This window comes from Chelonia mydas, chromosome 3 (assembly GCF_015237465.2).
Source record: "Chelonia mydas isolate rCheMyd1 chromosome 3, rCheMyd1.pri.v2, whole genome shotgun sequence".
NCBI classification, from domain to species: domain Eukaryota; kingdom Metazoa; phylum Chordata; order Testudines; family Cheloniidae; genus Chelonia; species Chelonia mydas.
Genome location: NC_057851.1, coordinates 21,831,108 through 21,849,838, shown reverse-complemented (window position 1 = coordinate 21,849,838; position 18,731 = coordinate 21,831,108).

The following is an 18,731-nucleotide window of genomic DNA, read 5'->3' as shown; positions in this document are numbered from 1 at the left end:
ACTCTAAACCTTTATAAGATGTGTTCTCTTTGAAAGAAAACATCAATAGCTTTCATGGTTAAAATTAAAATATCATTACTGCTTAAAATTCCTGACCAAGTCACTCTGTTGTTTAACATATTACTGTATTTCATGGCATGGGTCAGCATGACTCAGACTTTTAAGGGGAAAATTCTTGAGGCTAGTGGCTGAACTTCTGGCCTTTTTCTAGCTGACACTGAGGTCTTAACTGCTATTTAAATGTTAGTATCAGAACAACTATCCAAAAAAAAAAAAAAAAAAAGTGCTCAAGACAAAAGTGGGGAAAAAATAAAAGAAAACTGACTCACTTCTATAATCCCATATGGCCAATTGCTGTAACATTTTATTTTGGCTGTGTGTGTGTGTGTGTGTGTGTGTGTGTGTGTGTGTGTGTGTGTGTGTGTGTGTGTGTGTGTGAGAAAGTGTAATAAGCCTGCACTGATCTATGGACTTTATTCTTTGGGGAAATATGAGTCACAGATGCATACTTTAGAGACACTCTTAAAAATATTATCTCTCAAGTGTTGTGTGAAGCTTTACAGCCTTCTTCCTGAAAATCGTCCATGTTACTGTTAGAACCAACTTCAAAATATTTATATCTAAACAACTTCTGGCATCTGTCAATAAAAATTCAATCTGCTTCTAAACATTTCTAAGTGCAACATTTAAAACGGCATAAACAGGAGTGAACTAGTAGCAGTCTAAAGTTGTCATCATTGACAGTTATGATTTATCTTAACTCTCCCTAGCCATTTGGCTAAAGTTTTAAGTAAACACTTTCAGTCTTCCTCATGTTCTCTTTGCTGCCACCTCCCACTAATAAGCGATGTTGCCAAGAAAAGCAGCCAGACAGTTCATTTACCTCCCAAACTTGCCTGAAAGTAGCTTGCCTGGTTTAGACAAGGGTTGAAACGACTACTGCACATTTTCAACAGATGGAACAATGCTTCACAAATTATTTACATTAAAGTTATTTGCTTTCAGGATGTGTGTTTAACGAATGGTTAGTTGAATGAAATATTATGGCTCAGGCAGAGAAGGCAAGCAATTCGAGCAAGCCATTTATGGTGATAGATGTAGCTGTGATCCTTAATTTTCTATAAAGCAAGGTAGCATTTTGTCCTCATTCTTCACTAGCTCATTGAATTTGACAAAGGTATAGCTTCTATTTTTTCCCCCCTGTGGCATGATTCCATTAATCACCTCTGTGGTAACAGTACCCTCCTCTGATAAGAGCTCCTCTCCTCTAGGGGTCTTAAAGTGCTCTACAAATGCTAAATAAACACGCCAGACCATGTGATGAAGTCAGATTATTCCTATGCTACAAACGAAGAAATCAAGGCACAGAGAGGTCAAGTGAATTGTCTAAAGCCAGTTAATCATAGAGCCAGGAATAAATGCAAGAACCCAACTTCTCCACTCATAGTTTATCTATTAGACTATACTGTTTATGTACTTTCCATGGTTAAAAAAGCATTTTAAGGTACTGTTACTGTTTACAGCTCTCATCACCAAAGAATAGTCATAAAAATTCAGAATCTTTAAACAAGAGAGTGAATTATGCTGGCATAGGAGCTGCCAGTTGTTGTTTTCCAATAGTCATGAAATCCACTGCAGAGCAAAATCCATATGGCTTTCTCTCTATTGTTAGCTTGGATTGGACAGTATATGATTGCTCCCTGACACCACATTCGTTAGAAACGCTTCTGAAAATAACTGAACTCGGCACTCAAAATACCCTTGGCTAAGTGCTAGGTAAAGTGACCTATCACCAGAAAACACACAGTAAATTCAATAAGAGAGATATGCATTTGAGGCTGTATTTTGAAATATTGTAACAAAGAAAAAAATAATCTGTCCCCAGCCCATTCATTTTGCCCACCAGAAAAAAACTATCCATAACTTTCTGCATGTTGGTAAAATGGTAAATATTGTCTAAAGCATGGAACAATGTGCAGAATTATACATGGCTTATTCCAAACTTCGTTAAAATCAATGGTGATTTTCCCACTGACTTCAGTGGACTTGGGATCAGGCTCACAGAGCAGAGCAAACTGGGGAAATCCTACTTTTGGATTTCAAAAATTAATATTTATTATTTTGTACAATACAAGTATCTATATAAGAAATCATTCAGAGCATTAATTTCATAGCCGGAATAAACAGATTGGAACAATCCTGATGCTTTGCTTTTGTATGTGCTTAGAAAATATTTGCTTCCAGTTTAGGAGCATTGAAGGAGATACCAGTTTAACTAATGTAATAGCCTTCTTATTTAAGATAAGGTTTTTAAATAACCATCCATTGTTTGTAATATTGGGCTTGATTCTGCAAATTCTCCATGTTGCAGAGTTCCCAATGGCAAAAGTCCTATTGGAGCAAGGGGAAGCCTATGTTTTGTACAATGTATATATAGTAATAAGGCCACATTCAACTCCCACACAGAAGTTGCTAGAAAGACATTGGTTAAGGCCCTTAAATTAGAGCAAATAAATTATCTAATATTTTTCTTTTTCTGTTTCTACTCACAGAATGGCCACAAGCAGATCATGACTCCCTCAAATTTACTATTTGATTGCATATATTCAGCCATTGCTGAGGGATTGGGTTTTTTTACTCAATGGATGGATTGCAAACAGCTTGTTGTGAGTATTTAAAGCTCAATATTCAAAATTCATGCTGTCTTGTTTAGTTCTGATTTGCCAATAAGTCAGATCATATTGTTTGTTTGCTCCCTAATGGGATGGAAGTACAACCGTTTCCAGCAAAGACAGTGGCATGAACTGTGAATGTTCTTGCATATAACTTTGCTTCCCAGGAGAACTCAAAATAAATGCCAAAGGTAGGTAAGAATGGCTGATGTCAGTGAACTAAAAAATGTGAGCAAATATTTGCACTCTTTGGGCCTGATTCTCTTCTCACTTACACCAGTGTAAATCAAGAGTGACTTCATGGATGTCAATGGAGATGCAGTGGGGTCTGTTGAGTTTAGGGTGACCAGATGTCCTGATTTTATAGGGACAGTCCTGATTTTGGGGTCTTTTTCTTATATAGGCTCCTATTACCCCTCACCCCCGTCCCAATTTTTCACACTTGCTGTCTGGCCACCCTAGTTGAGTTCTCTTGAGTCCAAGGGCTATTTCATTCCAAGGGCTAGTTCAGTCAACCTGCCTAGAGGATCCATTGAGGATGGAGCCATTTCCCCTGCTTGTTGGCCATAAAAGCTGACCCTTTAAATGGCTGCACTTCCCCCTCTGCTCCAGGAGACATTGAACCTGCCTGAAGCACAATTCTTCTTGGCGCTCTTGCTGGGGTAGTGTGTGTCTGTGCCACACCTTATTGTGTAATGCTGTGTTTTAGATCGCTACCATATCAAACATTCATCCAAAGATATATTTGTTATAGAACTCAGAGCATTGGGAGCAACTAAAATAATGGAAATAATGAAGTAAAAATAAACAAAAACAAATTTAAAAACATCATAATTTCAGCACATTAGGAACTGTGCCCAATAATGTTCTGAACGATAAGGTGTGAATGGGAGTGACAGAAACTCAAATATAAGGAATTTGTCGTTTGCATTTATCTAAGCCGGCTGCTGGTTCGAAGGGTCACATAATCCTGTGAGCTAAATTAGACACCTAAATGATGGCAACTAAATATGGAGAATATCTACAGAGAAATGGGTTTTGTTTTGTTGTTTTAAAAACATTATAAATATAGGACCAAATCCAAAGGTTCCCCAACTTGAGTGGGAATTTACCTGACCCAGGACTGATTGTGAATTGAGTAAGTGAGGTTGGCCCATAGAGGCTGGAATTTTTAACTTATAATGTCCCTTGTATTGCAAAACTTGCCACCAGTGTGAAGTATGGATTTTCTTTGGAATATTACATCCCTCCTTAAATCATTTTTCAAACCATTGGACAATGGTTTTGGGTTCCTGTATAAATCTCAATTGTGGTTAGTACACTACTGAGCGCTGAATGTAATATATTACATACATGGAAAACTAATATATCACAGTATATATGTTATGTACTGTAATATTATTATATATCGTATAGTATAAAATATGTAATAATAATTGCACCACTTACAGTATGTAATGTAATACATTACAACTACAGCAATATGATAGATGTTTATAGGTATAGCAAAACTCTCCATTGCTAGCTAGTGAAGAATCTCGAAAGCGAAACTGGGAAATCTGTAGGCTACATTCTGTGTTTTTGGTACCATGGCAAAGATTTTCAAAAATGAGTAATGATTTTGGATTACTTAATTTTTCAGAAAATGCTCCTTTGAACAACTGGCCCCTTTAAGGTGTCTAAAGTTGAACACCCCAAAATGGAGGCACACAAAATCACAAGTTACTTTCAGAAGAAACTAGGTCCATAACTATAAATACAATTTTTTTCTTTTTTTAAATTTTTAGAGTATTTAATGTTTGACAGCATTAGTGTATTAGCAGCATCAGAAACTAGAAGTCTTTACTGGCAGAAAAGGTAGAGGATAGGGTGATGGACAGCGGCAGAGGTAGTGCAAAACTTCTTTGTATTGCCTTGTTGATATGCTCAAACCTTGAGATGGGAGGCACCACTTTTAGGAGCCAGAGAGGAGTTCATTCTCAATTAGAGCTGCGTGAATAACTGATTTTTTTGTTTGCTGACTGTTACAAAAAACTGGGGGGAAATATTGTTTCACATTGACCCAAAATAACATTTTTTCAATTTTTTTGGTGAACCAAAAGGTAAAAAAGGAATTCACTTCAGATTGAACTAAATGCTACATATGGTTTGGGGGCTTTTTTTCAGAAATAATTAATTAAATGAAACTGAAGTATATTTTTAAATGAAAAGTCAACTTCAAGAACGAGGAGTAATGGTCTCAAGTTGCAGTGGGGGAGGTTTAGGTTGGATATTAGGAAAACCTTTTTCACTAGGAGGGTGGTGAAGCAGTGGAATGGGTTACCTAGGGAGGTGGTGGAATCTCCTTCCTTTGAAGTTTTTAAGGTCAGGCTTGACAAAGCCCTGGCTGGGATGATTTAGTTGGGGATTGGTCCTGCTTTGAGCAGGGGGTTGGACTAGATGACCTCCTGAGCTCCCTTCCAACCCTGGTATTCTATGAATCAAAATATCAAAACATTTCATTTCAAATTCATTTAATTTCAAAACAAAAGATTTTGATTTTTTTGGATTTTTTTTTTATTTTGACCACAACGATTTGGTGAAATCAACATTTATTAATGAAATGCTTCCATTGGCCCAAATCTGTATTTTTGGAGTGAAAAATATTTCACTTAACAAACTTCACCCAATTCTAGTCTCAATGTTATTCAATCCTTGACCTCCCTAAGGAGATTGACAATTATTTAGTTGTTTTTATCATGGGAACTGTGACAGGGTGTACCAGGGCCTTTGAGGCCTCCTGCTGGAAGTATCATGGATCTACCACACCGCACTCCAGAAAAGGAGCAGTGAAGTCGGGTTCTCCAGGCCTGCCTAGAAAGGCTGCAGGGAAGCAGCCAATCAGTGCACAGCAGGTTCAGATAAAATGTGCTACAGGGGCTGAGCAGCTGAGTTGCTGGCTGGGACTAGAAGGGTCAGGAAGGACTGGCAGACTGTGAAGCTCTCCAGGTGAGAGGGAAACACCCTGCTCAAGCAGGGAATAGAGAACCCTACCTAGGACTGTGGTCCTAAGGTAACTGGTGAAGGTGATGGGACAGAGTGGGAAGAAGCCCAGAGGATGCAACAGCAGCAACTATTAAAGGAAGCAGGACATGGCTGCAATTTGTAGGGTCCGTACATTGGGACCTGGAGTAGTGGGTGGGCCCAGGAATCCCCACTGGCCACTGGCAAAGTGGCCAAAGCCCAAAGAAGGGGGCAAGTTTCATTTTGGAACCCAAGCAAACTGCTGAAATTTAAACAGGTCCAGGGATGGGGCTGAAGCTCTCCAGAGAGGGCCAACCATTTGTTGAACTTAGTTACACTCTTCTCCCTCCCACTTCCCGGAAGGGAACAGAACCTGAAGGAGTGACCTGGCTGCAGAGCTGGGGCAATAAGAACTGAGAAAGGCAAGGAGTATCCAGGGAGAAAGACCTGGAGACACTGCTCTATACCAGGGCAGGCAGGGACTTAAAGCTAGCCCAGAAGGGGCTGAGGGCTGAGCTCAGAGACAGGGCTAAAGGCTTTAACAAGGGCACAGGGACAGGCCCTGTTGGACTTTTTACCCTGGAAGCTGTTCATCCATTTTAGACTGTGTGACTTAGCCACAGGGCTGAGCCACTGACAACCCACCTGATGGGGTCAACTGCTGACAGGGGCACCACAAGCCGAGAGAGAGAGAGAGAGCAGGCTCACACGCAGCCAACAGGAGGCACTTATGAGAGGTCAGAGCACCCCATCACAGGAACCCTTGCCCAGAGGAAAGCATAACACTAAGATCTGATCCTCAGTTCAGCTATGCTGACACCAGCAGAGCATCTGACACTTGAAGTGTTGGGAAAATGCCCACGCAACTTTGGCAGCATTTTAGCCAAAGTAGTAGAACAATGCAAAGGAATTAAAGTATCCTGTATGCTGATTGGCTGAGCAGCAACCAACTACCCAAACAATGACCTGTTTTGTAAACAAATTCAATGGGTGCCTTGCAAGGGTAAGGCAAGCCAACTTTGGGTGCTATCTGAATGACCATGTGGAATCACGAATTTAAAGTATTTATTAATAAGAAGAAAATTTTGTCTCACATATTTTTAGTAAAAGTCATGAACAGGTCATGGGCTTCCATGAATTTTTATTTATTGCCCATGACCTATCTGTGACTTTTACTTAAAATATGCATGACAAAATGGGGAGCTGTGTGGCCCCCCCAGCTTTCGTGGCTGACAGCTGCAGGGCCCCCCACTGCCCGCTGCTTGGAGCTCCTTGGGGCCTCACCATCCATGGCCTCCGGGAGCTCCCGGGCAACCTTCTGCCTGTGGGGATAGGGATCTCTGGGGCATCTCCACTGCCTGAGGCAGCTTGGAGCTCTGGGGTACCCTGCTGCCTGCAGGGGCCAGGAGCACTGGGGCAATACTGCCACCTGTGAGGGCCAAGAGTTCTGGGCTACCCCCGCTGCCTGCAGCAGCTCTGAGCTCAGGGGCACTCCTGCCATCTGCGGGGGCTGGGAACCGTGCGGCACCCCTACCGCCTGTGGCGGCCAGGAGCTGCCAGTGGCCCCACTGCCTGCAGCGACCAGGCGCTATGGGGTCCCAGGCTCAAGTCCTGGAGGTTTTTGGAAGTTGCAGATTCCGTGACTTCCGCAACCTCCAGGACAAATTCGTAGCCTTATTCATCAACAATGTACACCCAATCCACACATTTTCCTCCAGCAATACTACATCTAAATAGTTTCTCCCTTCCCTGGATGTTTAGTAAATGTTACATGTTCATAAAAACAAACTGGAAGCAGATCTGGCACTTTTATCAGTGGAGAGAATGTCTGTATAGGAGAGACTGCTGTTGAAGTGTTTGGCCACAGGTCACCTCTTCAAGTACGGAGAACTGACATGTGATTGCTCAGTTTTTTATGCAAATTTTATTGGCCCTCATCATATTGTTTCTTGCATTCTGCAAAATGAGACACATTCAGATGCAATAGCAGGATAATAATGAATTAATTCATTTCTTTTATGTCCATGGACTGAAAATCACTGAAACACAGACCGGTGACTCTGAAGCTGGATCTGAATACTGCAGCTTGAGGCCAGTTCTTGTGTTTTTATATTTGACTTGCTATAACATTATAAACTGCAAGCTTTTGCAGCTTAATATGTAATTGTTATTTATATAGTGCCATAAATGTGCACAGAGGTTTAAAAAATGACCCATAAACTGTAACTAAACAGACATGGGATGGAGATAAATTCTTAGAGTTGAGTTGCCTCAGCTTTGGGGAAGTTTGATTCAAAGTATGACGTTGGAACATAAGAGCCACCAGTGCCAGAGCCCGGGGGGAGGGCCATGCTCCCCTGCACTTTTTAACAAAAAGGAACATATGCGCTGTGGGAAAAACATGACCACACCATTTAAGGCCAAGATGCATTATGTACTTCTGGGGAAATTCTGTGCCCCTGTTTAAGTGCAGAATTCATGTCTCCTGCAGATTCCACCCCTCACCCCACAGTGGAATAATTGATTCTTCTGGGCAATTATACCGTTCTCCCACCAGGGGATGCTGTGATGCCAGAAGAGAGGGCAGTTGGATCACTGCTGGAGCAGCCACCTACGGAGCAGGAAGGGGCACTTTGGCATTGGCCCTCCCACTTCTACAAAGGTTCCATCACCCTTGATAAGTGCATATAAATGGCCAAAGTGTGTCAGATCAATGGTCTATCTACCCCACTATCCTGTCTTTCAACAGTGGCCTGTTGCAGATGCTTCAGAGCAAATGAACTGAACAAGGCAATTTCAAGTAATACATTCCCTGTCGCCCAGTTAGAGGCTTAGGGACACCCATAGCATGGGGTTGCATCCCTAAACATCTTGGCTAATAGCCACTGATGGACCTATCCATCATGAACTTGCCTAATTCTTTTTGTACCCAGTCCCTTTTAGCTTTCACAATATCCACTGGCAGTGAGTTCCACAAGCTGACTGCATTGTGTGTAGTAGAACTTCCTTATGTTTGTTTTAAACTCGCTGCCTATTAATTTCATCTGGTGACCCCGCTTCTTGTGTTCTGAGAAGGGGTAAATAACACCTCCCTGTTCACTTTCATCATACCAGTCACGATTTTATAGATCTCTATACTATCCCCCCTTAGTCGTCTCTTTACTAAGCTGAACTGTCCCAGTCCTTTTAATCTCTCCTCATACAGCAGCTGTTCCATACCCCAATCATTTTTGTTGCTCTTCTCTGTACCTTTTCCAATTCTAATATATATTTTTTCAGACAGGACAACCAGAACTTCACAAAATATTCAAGGTGTGGGCGTACCATACACTTATACAGTGGTATTATGATATTTTCTGTGTTATTATCTATCCCTTTCCTAATGGTTCCTAACATTCTGTTAGCTCTTTTCACTGTTGCAGCACATTGAGTGGATGTTTTCAGAGAACGATCCACAGTGACTCCAAGATCTCTTTCTTGAGTGGTAACAGTTAATTTAGACCCCATCATTACTGGAATATGTTTTCCCATGTTCATTACTTTGCATTTATCAACACTAAGTTTCATCTTCTATTTTGTTGGCCAGTCACCCAGGTTTGTGAGATCCCTTTGTATCTCTTTGCAATTAAGTCCAAAGCAGACTATCTTGAGTAATTTTGTATCATCCGCACACTTTGCCACCTCACTATTTACCCTTTTTTCCAGATCACTTAAGAGTGTGTTGAACAGCACTGGAGTGCCAGTACAGATCCTTGGGAGAGTCCGCTATTTATTTCTGTCCACTGTGAAAACTGATCATTTATTTCTGCCCTTTATTTCCTGTCTTTTTTTTAATCATGTACTGATCCATGAGATGACCTTCCCTCCTATCCCATGACTGCTTCCTTTGCTTAAGAGCCTTTGGTGAAGGACCTTGTCAAAGGCTTTCTGAAAGTCCAAGTACACTGTATCAACTGGATCACCCTTGTCCACATGTCTGCTGACACCCTCAGAGAATTCTAATAGCCTGAGACATGATTTCACTTTACAAAAGAAGTGTTGACTCTTCCAACATTTCATGTTCATCTATGTGTCTAATAATTCTGTTCTTTACTATAGTTTCAACCAATTTGCCTGGTACTGAAGTTAGGCTTACTGGCCTGTAATTGCCAGGATTGCCTCTGGAACACTGCCCCCCCTTTTTTTTAAAGGCATTACATTAGCTATCCTCCAGTCATCTGGTCCTGAGGCTGGTTTAAGTGAGGGGTTACATACCATAGTTAAAAGAAAAGGAGGACTTGTGGCACCTTAGAGACTAACCAATTTATTTGAGCATAAGCTTTCGTGAACTACAGCTCACTTCATCGGATGTTCCAATCTCCTTCCTCTCCTCCAAGTGCTTCAAAATGGATTCCTTGAGGACCTGATCCAAGATTTTTCCAGGTATTGAGGTGAGGTTGATCATTCTGTAGTTCCTCAGGTTCTCCTTCTTCCCTTTTTTAAAGATGGGCACTATATTTGCCTTTTACCTATCATTCCAGACCTCCCCTGATTGCCACAAATTTTCAAAGATAATGACCAATGGCTCTGCAGTCACATCAGCCAACTCCCTCAGCACTCTCAGATGCATTGGCTCTGGACCCATGGACTTGTGCATGTCCAGCTTTTCTAAATAGTCCTTAACTTGTTCTTTCACCACTGAGGGCTAACTCACCTCCTCTCCATTCCGTGCTGCCCAGTGCAGCAGTCTGGGATCTGACCTTGTCTGTGAAGACTAAGGCAAAAAAAAGAATTGAGTACTTCAGCTTTTTCCACATCATCTGTCAGTAGGTTGCCTGCCCAATTCAGTAAGTCTACACTGGACTTTTGTCGGTAAAACTTTTGTCGTTCAGGGATGTGAAACCACCCCCCCTCCAAACGACAAAAGTTTTATGGATGAAAAGCACTGGTGTGAACAGTGCTTTGTTGGTGGGAGCTTTTAGCGGCATGGCTGTAGCGACACAGCTGTGTCACTAAAAGGTGTTTAGTGTAGACATAGCCTAAGACTGTGGCCGTGATGAAGGACATACCTTAAGACTCTAGCCGTGATGTAGGCCGTTTGTGGACATTGAGTTTGCTGCTTTGCTACGTCACATCCCAACATGTTGGTTGAGTCTTTTCCCAGCTGTAAACAGGTTGGTTAACACTTGGCAAGCTGTCAAGAGCTACTTTGTTTCTCTGAGTAGTGATGAATGTCCACGGAGTTTGTGGCCTCCGTTTGCTGAGAGTGAGCATGGTGAAGGAGGCAGTGTTGAGGTTCACCTCTATTTTCTACAGAATGTATTTAAAGTGTTCAGCAATACTGTGCTCTGCCTGGAGAACACCAGTATGACTGCAGGTGAAGTGTAAGCCATAACCAAGCTACAGCAATGAAAACATGACCAATTCTTCAGTCCTAAAGTTGAGAATGCATTCATTGGAACTACTCCTTTGTCTTCAGAAGCCCTTGGCAAGGACTTTATCAAATTTTATGTTTCTGTCAAATATCTGGAGAAATGGTTTGACGTGTCCATTAGTGGCTACGTGTACAACATTCAGTGCTTTAATATCGGCAGAGAGAAGGAGCTGCAGTTCAGAGATCTGCCTGCAGCTATAACAACAAATCTCCAGAGTACTGGAGGAGCTCTACAATGAGCTTTATACTGTCTGAGAAATCATCAAGAACTTGGAGCCAGGAGGAACAAAATTATTGGGGGAACTCTGGGCTCAAGTGCTCAGCAGTAGGGGAGATGGTGCTAATCTTCCTAGCATGAAGAAGCTGGTTTCATTCATGCTCAGTATACCAGTCTGCAATGCTTATACAGAGCATGCATTTTCCGTCATGAAGGGTGTGTGGACTGGCGTGAGGCACTGAAGCAGGATTGAGCTGGTGTGGTCTGAAACGCAAGTAAAAATGAATTTCAACATGAGCTGCAAGGAGTTCTGCACTCGTTTAATTGGCGGAAAGGATGTTATGTGCGTGGCCAAGTCACCCAAGCAGTACGAGAGTGCTGATGCTGAAAATTGAGAGCTGTGCAATGTACAGTACAAAGTAGGCCTATGTGCACATTGTATTTTTATTTTTTAAACTTATATATGCAGCTTCCCTACCCCCCTTCTCCCACCCAGAAAAAAAACTATCCCAATTTTTCCCACTTGCTAACTGGTCACCCTATGTGGTTCACTCGGTCACCCAGTTATCTATGTTTCTAATCATTGAATCCCCCCATCACTATTATCTGTCTCTTCTTAATAACTGGGGTCCCCTCCTCCGGAGGCGTATCCTCGGAATCAGAGGATACCATGACATCATCTAGAAGGAGAGTCCCAACTATGGGGATCATTTCCCTCCAGTCCAGTTTGATAGTCTCAGGGAAGGAGAACTTCATCCCACACAACAGCACAGATGCTGTCAGACTGAGGGTGGGACCACTCTAGTGTGTCTGAGAAAGTCTCATTTATGTAGCTCTCTGTCTCCCTTAGCTCCCCAGTCCAGCCACTCAGGCCTCAAAAGGCCGTACTCAGTCTCTGAGCACCATGAGCTGCTTGCACCAAATGCACACATATGCCATCTACCCACAAGGAAGGTAATCATACATGCTGCATTCAGTGCAATAAACGGGAGAGCCTCCACTCTGCTGCTGGACTTCTGCCTGCATTATTTTCACTCTTGCAGCTTTTGGTTTGTTTGTTTGTTAGTTTTTTGGTGGGGATGGGAGTGTTTGTTGACCTAAGTTTAGACAATGTGAGGTATATCTGGCTTTCATGCTCTGTCTCTCAACTTCATCACAGAACTCCCTTGTTTGCTGCTCCTGTTCTCTAGCTGCTCTAGTTGCTTAGAAGCTGGCTTTTTAAACCCCTTTTCTCCCTAAGTAGCTCTACCCCTTTGTCTAAAGTATTTAGGAATCAATGGATAGCAGGCTACAGCCTCATTAAGAAGCTCTCAGCCTTGCCTAGCAGACAGGCTCAGGGCACAGCCTCCACAAACAGACCACATTATAAACTTCAATCAAGCAGGCACATGGTAAGCGGCAAGCACACGCTAAACAAACTAGCAGACAACAAATTCACACCAAGGGTCACATAGTCGCTCCTCCTTCACCAAGAGAACTCCCTCCCAAAATGTCCCTGTTCATAGGTGCCTCCTATCTCTGGTAGTGTGACCTTAAACCCACAGAGCTGAGCTTTGGGAAAGTTCAGATCCAGTTCCCAGCTTTTCAGCTCAGGTTTCTTTCTGTAGTGAATACAGGAGATGGCGTATAGAGACCAGACTACTTTCCAGCAGGTTTACATTCTGCACAGGTACATTAATTTTCGCTTGGCAAATTCCATTCTGTCAATCCTTTTAGTACCAAGTGCTGAAATAACTAGCTGACAGCACAAAGTGTTGAAATAAATAAGTATGAAATCATTAATAACCAAGCATAACAGTATAATCTTGGCTGCCTCCTGAGGTTGCAATGTGGTGTGGCACACAGGCAGCCTCCTTTGGTTTCTTCCTCTATTGACTCTTATTCTGGCCAACTCGAGGGCAAGGTTGGCAGTGGCAGGACCCACGTGCCAGCTCTGGAATTACATTTTCCAGCAGTTGGAAAATGAGTTAGCACAGTCTCTTGGCTGGCTCTTAGAGTGATATCTGGGCCAGGTCTAAAACAACCTGTGGGACTGTTTCATGGCCAGGCTGCTGGTGGGCTATTGTGTCCTATTTTATTTCAACCTACCCATTGTATTATGAAGGAATTTGCCTTTCTGTAATATACAGAAGGATAAAGCCCTGGGGAAAGACAAAATCTACAGAATCTTCAAACTCCTTTTTGGCTTTGAGAAAAAATAGACACAAATAGTTGCAACATAATACCCATTTCTGGTATTTATCATATCATAGACACGTTTTAAACGCTATAAAGTGAAGAGCTCCCTTATAGAATTTAATAGGACTGGAACAGAAAGGATTCTGCAGAAATATATTAATTTTCTATAGAAATTACTCTAAACCCTGTGGAATTTTATAGAGAATGAGATCCTTTCAATTGATGTTTTGAACCATCCCATAGAGTTCAGTAGCAGAGAGATATTTCTCTCTTTAGCTCGGTGGGATGCTTGTTTGCTTAACAATATTTGGACGTTTATTAAATGTTGTTAGAATTGAATAGAAAATGTGTTGACTTTTCTGCCAAAGCCCCGCAGGGAAGGCACTTTATTATTATTTTTCCATTTGCAGGACACCCAACACTTCCATACAGGCACAGGAACTCAGACTCAAGGAAACGACTCTGAGCATTTCAGATCAAACAGAGATTCATGAATCTGGGGAGTCACAAAAGAAAGGGGCCTGATCCTGAGTTAGAGTAAATCAGTGTAATTCCACTGAGGTCACTGGGTGAAATTCTGGCACCACTGAAGTTAATTGAGAAATTCCCATTTATTTCAGTGGGGCCAGGATTTCATCTGTTGAAGCTAATTTCCTCCTGCTGAGGCTCAGGCTCAAGATATTTTCTATATTATGAATCGAGTACCTGTACCACAGAGTCTTTCACTCTTGATGCTTAAAACATCTCCATATCTACCAGATACTTAACTGCACATAAACATTTTGAAAAATATTTATGAAGGAACAAATAAAACATAGAAAAAGTATTTGAAAAGACTACCAATTCTGCATTACCACTAGCATTTTCTCTTAGATTGAAGTGAGCTGTAGCTCATGAAAGCTTATGCTCAAATAAATTGGTTAGTCTCTAAGGTGCCACAAGTACTCCTTTTCTTTTTGCGAATACAGACTAACACGGCAGTTACTCTGAAATCTTAGATTGATGACGGGAAAATTAAGTGCTTAGCACTTTTCATTTTCAGAGGATTCTGAGCCATTAACACAGAGATCCTAAACTAGAGTAAAATCTGTGGTGATAAAAACTGCAGGATGGGAAGTGAAGGGCCAGGAGGTTTCCCTTGTGGATTCCCTCTTAGTGTTTCCCTTTGGAGCTTCAGGAAAAATAGGGAACCTAGCCTCCAAACCACACGCATATCCATGAGGAGAGAAACTCTGGCCCTGTGGAAAAATAACCCTGTCATGGTGCTGCCCAGGTTCCCTCTCCCATTCAGCTTCATTGCCTGAGTTAAATTTTAATTCTACATCTTTTTTATACATATATTGCCTAAATTCTCTCATTGGTAACTTTTTAAAAATGAAACCTTAGAGACAATTTTCATGGATGGCTGCTAGGAAAATGGCTGAATGTCATTCCCAAGTGACATGAAATCTTGGACGTTTATTGCCTGTGACTTCAGCTACTATTGTGTTACACTTTCAGAGTAGTTCTGAGACAGATAGGACTGAAAAATGGGGAAATACTCCTCTCTAACAATCCTTCTCTTTCTAGGATGGAGTCTCTAGGCCAGATACACAGCTAACTTAAATCAGCACAAATTCATAGAGGTTAAGTCCAGAAGGGACCATTAGATCATCCAGTCTGATCTCTTGTATATTGCAGGTCATTAAATGTCATCCAGTTACCCCTATGTTGAGTCCAATAACTTGTGTTTGACTAAAGCATATCTTCCAGAAATGCATCCAGTCTTGATATGAAGACATCAAGAGATGTAAAATCCAGCACTTCCCTGGTTAGTTTGTTTAGTGGAACTATGCTGCTTTACACCACGTAAGAATCCGGCCCAATGTCTTTCCACAAACAGTACAATTCCTTTTATTATCATCTCTTCGATCTTTCTGCCTCTATAAATATTGACTTCCCTGTTTATTTAAGGTGGGTTACTTAGATTCATCTGCAAGCAATTTAGAAACTCTGTAATGGATTTCTTGATGTTGGTAAGAACTGAGATTCAAGAACAATTGTCTTTGAAAAAGGAGAACTACATAACTGTAACCGGAAACTATCAGTGTGTTTTAGGATATAGTACAATGCCAATAATGGATAGTAATGAGCTTCAAGAGTTTTGTGAAACCTCAAAATTAAATTAAATGTCAGTATAATAATTGGCATGGAATAAAGTCTTCCTTTGTGCTATTTTTTCATGTCATTCTTCCATCTGATTGCTGTTCCTGATACTCTTCTCTTCTTCCCGGTTTCTCTGCCCCTTTTCCTTTGAATATAATCAGCTCTTCGGCAGAGTTTCCTCACATGGACTCAGTGATTCCTCTTTCTCTCCTCTGCCCCACAGTTCTTTTTCTTTCCTTCTACCTAAAGCTGAACAGCTCCATTGCTTCAAAAAAACAAAACAGAAGAGTACCTAGAACCCAAAGAAAGGCGAAGAGCAGAAAACTCTATGAAGTCTACTGTGAATCTCACTATAGAGATCTAGGGTAACAGCCATGTTAGTCTGTATTCGCAAAAAGAAAAGGAGTACTTGTGGCACCTTAGAGACTAACCAATTTATTTGAGCATAAGCTTTCGTGAGCTACAGCGCACTTCATCGGATGCATACTGTGGAAAGTGTAGAAGATCTTTTTATACACACAAAGCATGAAAAATACCTCCCCACACCCCACTCTCCTGCTGGTAATAACTTATCTAAAGTGATCACTCTCCTTACAATGTGTATGATAATCAAGGTGGGCCATTTCCAGCACAAATCCAGGGTTTAACAGGAACATCTGAGGGGGGGGGGGGGGTAGGAAAAAACAAGGGGAAATAGGTTACCTTGCATAATGACTTAGCCAATCCCAGTGGTGTAGAGAGCTTCTACATCCATAGCGGCCAGGATGGTGTTATAAACCTGGAAATCCTGGGCGCCCCATCATCTCAGGCATTGGCACCCTGACAACAGGTTTGTCTGGCTATGTAGACTCCCTCCTCAGGCCCTACGCTACCAGCACTCCCAGCTACCTTCAAGACACCACTGACTTCCTGAGGAAACTACAATCCATCGGTGATCTTCCTGATAACACCATCCTGGCCGCTATGGATATAGAAGCCCTCTACACCAACATTCCACACAAAGATGGACTACAAGCCATCAAGAACACTATCCCCAATAATGTCACGGCTAACGTGGTGACTGAACTTTGTGACTTTGTCCTTACCCATAACTATTTTACATTTGGGGACAATGTATACCTTCAAATCAGCGGCACTGCTATGGGTACCCGCATGGCCCCACAGTATCCCAACATTTTTATGGCTGACTTAGAACAACGCTTCCTCAGCTCTCGTCCCCTAACGCCCCTACTCTACTTGCGCTATATTGATGACATCTTCATCATCTGGACCCATGGAAAAGAAGCCCTTGAGGAATTCCACCATGATTTCAACAATTTCCATCCCGCCATCAACCTCAGCCTGGTCCAGTCCACACAAGAGATCCACTTCCTGGACACTACAGTGCTACTAAATGATGGTCACATAAACACCACCCTATACTGGAAACCTACTGACCGCTATTCCTACCTACATGCCTCCAGCTTTCACCCTGACCACACCACACGATCCATCGTCTACAGCCAAGCTCTGCGATACAACCGCATTTGCTCCAACCCCTCAGACAGAGACAAACACCTACAAGATCTCTATCAAGCATTCTTGCAACTACAATACCCACCTGCGGAAGTGAAGAAACAGATTGATAGAGCCAGAAGAGTTCCCAGAAGTCACCTACTACAGGACAGGCCTAACAAAGAAAATAACAGAATGCCACTAGCCGTCACCTTCAGCCCCCAACTAAAACCCCTCCAACGCATTATTAAGGATCTACAACCTATCCTGAAGGATGACCCAACACTCTCACAAATCTTGGGAGACAGGCCAGTCCTTGCCTACAGACAGCCCCCCAACCTGAAGCAAATACTCACCAGCAACCACTTACCACACAACAGAACCACTAACCCAGGAACCTATCCTTGCAACAAAGCCCGTTGCCAACTGTGCCCACATATCTATTCAGGGGACACCATCACAGGGCCTAATAACATCAGCCACACTATCAGAGGCTCGTTCACCTGCATATCCACCAATGTGATATATGCCATCATGTGCCAGCAATGCCCCTCTGCCATGTACATTGGTCAAACTGGACAGTCTTTACGTAAAAGAAGAAATGGACACAAATCAGATGTCAAGAATTATAACATTCATAAACCAGTCGGAGAACACTTCAATCTCTCTGGTCACACGATTACAGACATGAAAGTTGCGATATTACAACAAAAAAACTTCAAAACCAGACTCCAGCAAGAGACTGTTAAATTGGAATTCATTTGCAAATTGGATACAATTAACTTAGGCTTGAATAGAGACTGGGAGTGGCTAAGTCATTATGCAAGGTAGCCTGTTTCCCGTTGTTTTTTCCTACCCCCCCCCCCCCCCCCCCGACGTTCTTGTTAAACCCTGGATTTGTGCTGGAAATGGCCCACCTTGATTATCATACACATTGTAAGGAGAATGATCACTTTAGATAAGTTATTACCAGCAGGAGAGTGGGGTGTGGGGAGGTATTTTTTCATGCTTTGTGTGTATAAAAAGTTCTTCTACACTTTCCACAGAATGCATCCGATGAAGTGCGCTGTAGCTCACGAAAGCTTATGCTCAAATAAATTGGTTAGTCTCTAAGGTGCCACAAGTACTCCTTTTCTTTTTATAGAGATCTAGTTTACCTGTACATATCTTAAATACTACAGTTATAGGTGCTAAAGAAACCACTGGGATAAAGGACCTATCACATTTCTCCTTGAAAATTGTCCATCTATTTAGCTGCAGTGACAAAAAACTAGTTTTCATCTCTTACGTTAAATCTAGTAAGAATGCAGCAAAACCATTTGCTTATTAATAATGGAATGCAATCGAGATATAAAACAATAGGTGGCAATATGTCCTAGCAAGCTTCATGTGTAAAATCCAATGCCATTTGCAAACTGCCATTATCAATACTTCCCTGTGAGTCAGATGTAAAGCTTCAGAACACAGATTCTATATGTCCATGGAAGTCAATGTAATCCAACAAAACAGCATGTGTCCAGCCCCACAGATGAATGTACATCACAATGTTCTGTTGAAATCCATCGGTGTCTCATTCAAGCTGGGGCAGCCCCAAAGTTTGCAGAATGTG